The 5670-nt window shown below is 43.2% G+C and overlaps 1 protein-coding gene across 5 annotated transcripts in view; it reads right to left on the reverse strand.

Moving 5' to 3' along the window:
• PROX1 (prospero homeobox 1) overlaps nt 1-5670 on the reverse strand; it is a 50293-nt gene that overhangs the window by 42695 nt on the left and 1928 nt on the right. Inside the window, exon 1 of one of the 5 annotated variants that reach the window (XM_042051525.1) lies at nt 5350-5433. The exons of the other annotated variants lie outside the window; for them this stretch is intronic. The gene's annotated coding sequence lies outside the window, so the exon portion shown is untranslated. Of the gene's footprint in view, nt 1-5349; nt 5434-5670 lie in introns of those variants that run through there. 5 annotated transcript variants of the gene reach the window in all.

Below are 5670 nucleotides of genomic sequence, written 5' to 3' on the forward strand. Positions count from 1 at the left end.
AAAATGTAGTTTGTTAGCACAGGCTCGTACGTACCACTGATGAGCCACAACAGTGTTTTGAATTCCCCATACATTCCTTCCCTTTTCACAACTTAAATTCTCCAAGCAAGCCCTGCTACCAAAGGCTGAAGATTCTGTATTTCATACACTAAAATACATGATGTTAAATTTTTTGCATAGCAGAAACGAGGCATGTTCAGTGTCACATCTCTCTGCTTTCAAAAAATCTCCAAGAACAATATCTCAAATGCCCAGTGAAGCCCTCCTTACATGTAGCATTTTGAATACACAGAATCTTATTTCCTGTGACATGCAGAAAAGATGGGAAAAAATATGGAAAGATGAAAGAAATAACATCAATCGGCTGCGTGAGAAAGGAAGATACCTTCTCTTTATATGAACTCTCATTGTTTTCCAGGAACACAGCATAAAAAGATAACACACTTCCTTGCATTTTGTAAAAGGCTCTTGACATAATTTGTGACTTATTAACTAGTGATGCTAAACTCACATTGCACATCAAGCATTAGACACTCTTTCCTGTTTCTTAAAATTTAACACTGAGGAAAATTAAAATATTTTTCATGCAACGCTTATCTAATATTAAACTTTACATTTGCTTAACAGAGCACAGTCTTCACAATAACAGGGTATATTGCCAAAGGCAGCATGCAGACTTTTTGGAATTGCTCCCATCTCTTTCGGTTCACCTGTAAAAACATCTACGTGCTCCCTAGGACTGCATCTGTGGCTAGTTTTAAAGAATGACTATCCATGCAAATAGGCATAATTTCAGCATGAAATAATCTGTAAAATCAAGACAGTAGTCAATGCTTAGTTTGCAACCAAGATTTAAAAAAAAAAGCTTTTAATACTTAGAAACATTATGTTTATTTTGCAGCCTTTGCTCATGTATTCTGGATGTACTAAAAGAATTTTCAGAGATTTGGTGTCAGAGAGAGTTATGCAAGGGACATGATGTTTGTTTACATTACAGGTTTCTTGCACACAGGAAAGCAAAGGATGATAAAAAATATATTAAAACCAAAAAATATCATGAATTCAGATAGGAAATCTAGAGCCTTACTCTGTTATCAGGTCACTGTCTTCAGAGATCTTTTCTTATCAAAAAGTACATTAAGAGAGTTAAGTTTGGCTACCTCATGATAAGAATAAAATAACAAGGATTTCTGTTGCAGGGGCCCAATTCTGCCATCTGCACACCAGGGAGCATCCCACCCTGCAAGCAACTCCCCTGGAGTCAACGGATACCGAAAGCCTGTTAAGTGTGAGGGGTAGGGTCAGGCCCTGCTTGGCAGCATGTAAAAGACTGTCTCCTGCTTTCTCCCAACTGATGCAAATGGAGTTTTTCAGGGGGCAGAATCAGGCTCTTACAATTATACCTTCACCAAAAAAAAAAAAAATCTCAAGAACATCAGAAGGATTATTTTTGTAAAGAACCGGCCAAGTCCTCAGGGGGTGGAAAGGGGTGACCACCACCAGGGCTTTTATGAAGGTGACACTAGCACAGAATAAGCCAGGGCCAAGTTTGACCTTTCAGTCCAGTGGTGTTCATTTGAAAGTGATCTAAACTAATTGAAAGATAACTGAAAGAGCTCCTGTTTATTTCACTGAAGGCATCCACCATAAAGATAGTACTTGCTAATAGGAAAAGAAAACAACCCACAAACAAAACCCACCAACACCAAAAACCTTCACGCTTTTCTTTCCTTTTCTGTAGTCAAGCTATGCTTGATTGAGAGCCAGCAATAAGTTCCCAGACTCACACCAAAAACCTCACGTCAGGTTACAAGTTTTGCACGTTTCCCAGAAAATTCGAGGTGCCTGACCACTGTTTCCCTCTCTCTTGCCCAATCCCAACCAAGGACACACGTGGGGAGGGCTTGCTGTACCCTTGAGTCAGCAGCTCAGGAAATAGGCTGTCCTGCACCAGGTTGGAAGGTCATTGCCATGCATCCTTCCTCCCCAGTGTCCATTTCCCTCCCCAAGCCCCCGCACCAGCCGCTGCTTCACAGCCCATTTCTGCCACCGCAAACCTGTGGCAGGAGGTGCTCCGGAGCGATGTCCCCTCCTTCCCTTGATGGAAGCTGAAAGCATCGGAGTTATCGTACACTTAACCTGGGTATTAAGCAACATCTCCCATTTGCCCTGGTGTTATCCTGAGCCTACAGGCTGCCAGCTTTAAGGCTTACATGCCTTTCGGCTTAAATATGAGAAATAGTTCTACTTTAGCCTGACAAAACAGAATGGGTATTGAATGGCCAGTTAATATTTCAGTCTCAGAGGACCAAAACCAATTTGCACCTCAAGGGAAGTGAAATGGCACGTAGAGCGGGATGCAAAATCCCTGCCACGACAGGCAGAATTCAAGACTGATTAGATTAGAACTGAATAAATAAGGAACTCTTGGGGAGGAGGAGAAATAATTAGGAAGCATGTGTCCTTTACACAGTTACCAGTACTTTGGCTGCACATTGTCTCAAAACTATATTTCATACATCTGAAGCCTCAGTACAGCTCTCCAGAAAAACAGAGCTGGCAAGATAGCTTTGGTTGTCAAGATCTATGTAGAAATCTTCAGAAGCACCATTTCTTTCCAAATTAGAAAGTTTTAAATTTGTGAAGGTTAAATTTGGTTTATGCATCACTTTTGATACTCTTCGCGTGCCCAGTGTAGTTGATGTTAAATTCACCGGCCACGGCTCAAGCCTCAATTTGCGCAATGTGGCTTCCTCAGAAACCAAACATTTTCCATGCCGATGGAATTAAAAATCATACCAAGGGCCTCAGCGCTTTCTATGTCCATCCATAAACAGAGCACTAGTATTTTATTTACAAATTTACTTTCAAATCTTTTGTTTAAGGAGATATGATTACAATGTAGCTATGAATAACCTCTTAACAGCACAGCAGCTACAGACATGGGTTTATTTCATATCCATTTGATATGCATTGACATTCGAAATGGAAACAGATTAATTTCTAGGTCTCCAAGAGTTATGTTACCAAACCTTTGGCTAGAATGGTCCATCAAAATGAGTATGATGTCAGGTATTTAACCACACTCATTATGAATAAATCAATTTTTTTAACTACTTTTGTTAACTCATCTTGGTCTAGAAAGACGCTGATCATTTTCTCCTAGATTAATTCGTATACCTACAGGATCCAAAGGAGATGTAAATTCAAACTCGTCCTCGTCAGCCTCTTTGAAGAACCCTAGCCTAACCTAAACAGCCATTACATACCCAGCAGAAAAGTGCTAAACTTGATGGATATGCCTGGATGAATTCAAGGAGATATCAGTTTATAGAGCTGAAATTGTTCCCATCTTTTCACAAGCTGACTATTTTTGTTGGTCCAGTGTCTGCCTGCTTCATGTCAGCCCATTATGCCAATACCACGCAAGAAATTTAACATGCTTCTGCTAATAGAAATATTTAGATCTTTCACTCTAACGCACTACACAGGGTATGGCTTTGCCAGAATCAGCCAGCAAGCACAGGATGAAAATTATTCCAGTCAACAGCATTTCATGCACAAAACCACAGCTAAAATTCGAAGAACAGATGACATCTGTTCACCACAGATCTGTTCAGTGCTAAAATCACATCAGCCACTAACGAGAAAGTGCTACCTTTTTGTACAGCTCTGACACAAGTTTTCTTGGGAGAAAGTACTACCTTTTTGTACAGTCCTAACACAAGTTTTCTTGGGAGAAAAGGTTATCCAGCTCCCTTAGCCGAGATGTCTACCAAGGAATTTGAAACAAGGCAGAAAGGATGAGCAACTGTTTGTGCAGCAAAAACTACTTTATTAGGATTTCTCCATAAGAAGAAGCAGCAGCAAAAATTAGTGCCTGATTTACTTCAAAATTATGCTGCTTGCTCTTTAGCCTTAAAGAAAAATGCAACCCTTGTTTTATGAACCTGGTGATGCCCAGGGCCCAATAGAGCAAGGTATTCAGTAATTCCTATGAATGCCAAACATCCGCAATTCCCATCAACTACAGGGCTCAGTAACAGGAGGCATTCGGCATCTCACCAGTTCAGGCCTTTAAACTGGGGAGATGCAGGGCCCTCCATCATGTTGCCGTGCTCGGCACTGCTTGAGGAAACAGATCTTTTGAATGAGAAAAAGAAATCAAGCTGCTCAAAGTAGAAAACTGGAAACATTTTCCTCCTCTCAAGCCAGTTTGGTCCTTGTTATTTCACTGATCATGAAGAAAATAACTCACATGGCCTCTATCTAGAGACAATACTGAAAGGTTCTCAAGATTCCTACTATGAATTCAGCCCAAGTTTTCCCAGATATTATTTTTTTCCAGGCTACATGATGTCATTAAATCACAATTCTTAAATTACTTAATTTAGCAGTCAGGCTGCACCTTGAGTCAGAATAAATCACTATTTAGAGACTACAAATTGTAGTATTTACAATTCTGCTCTGAATCAAATGAAACTTCTCAATTTGAAAATGTGTCCATTCTTATGAATATCTCAATTTATCAAGCAATCATAAAAGAGATAAGTTATATAAACTGAGAGGCCTCAGAGTTCAACTGGCAGGGAAGTTAACTGTATATACCGACAGTGCCATTCAGCAAACGCAGGATACTTTACAGAATAATTTAATACAGAGCTGTTAGCAAAAAGTATATACATTGTACTTTTTTATCACAGCTCAGCTCCTGAAACGTTGATAATCTGTCTACCCTTGAGTATTAATAAACATTTCAAAGTATGTGATATTGCTGCTAAAGGTAAGCTCTGGACAAAAAGCAGATAAAATAAATGCAAAATGAGCTGCAGTGGTCGTAAACTTTGTGTGATTGATGGTAACTCAGAGAAAAACTGCGCGAAGAAGACATAAAGGATATGTGCCACATGCAAACCTACGGCTAAGGAAAGTGCCTCCATATAATTCATTCTGCATAATGCCAAACCTCTACAGGCGATGGAAGTGACAAATAATCTGAGCTTTTACACCTCACGGTGACACAAACGTGTTTCTGTTCCCTGCACTCAACAACACAGGACCTTCTGCTACCGAGCTATGGCCACGGATGTACGGATGCGCGTTCCACGTGCTCCCCACCCGTCCCCAGGCCCGGATGATGGGTTTGGGGTGACACTCGTCATACAGCCAGGAACACCACGGGGTCTGCTGAGCACTCGGGACCTGTGTGAAACTAGCGGCTTTCCAAAGCTCGTCCTGGCAACTTTTGCCCGACATTCAAGGGCACCTCTAGTCTGCAGCCCTGTCCCTTGTCAGTCCTGACTGAAATCCCCTACTTTGTCAAAGACACTAAGCTAATATCCCGCGTACCTGCTCTTCCGCGGCCGGGGCACAACCTCACGGACGCGACGCTGGCCCCTCGGGGAGCTCCATCCCGCCTCGGCCGCGCCTCCCGCGCCCCCGCACCGCCCGCGGACACCGATCCCGCGCCTCTTCCCGCTGCTGACCCCGCCGCCCCGGCTGTCCCGGCACAGGGAGGCGGCGGCGGCGGCCGGGACCCCCCGCGTCCCGCTCCGCAGCCGCCCCGCCCGGCGCGCACCTGCCCCACCGCCCCTGCGCGCAGCGCCCCGCACCTGCCCGCTCCCCGCGCACCTGCCCCGGCCCCGCGGCCCTGGCCTGCCCCACCAGACG

Source organism: Corvus kubaryi, unplaced genomic scaffold (assembly GCF_017639235.1).
Source record: "Corvus kubaryi isolate FWS band 111438036 unplaced genomic scaffold, C.kubaryi_AGA036_p1.0 76, whole genome shotgun sequence".
NCBI classification, from domain to species: Eukaryota; Metazoa; Chordata; class Aves; order Passeriformes; family Corvidae; genus Corvus; species Corvus kubaryi.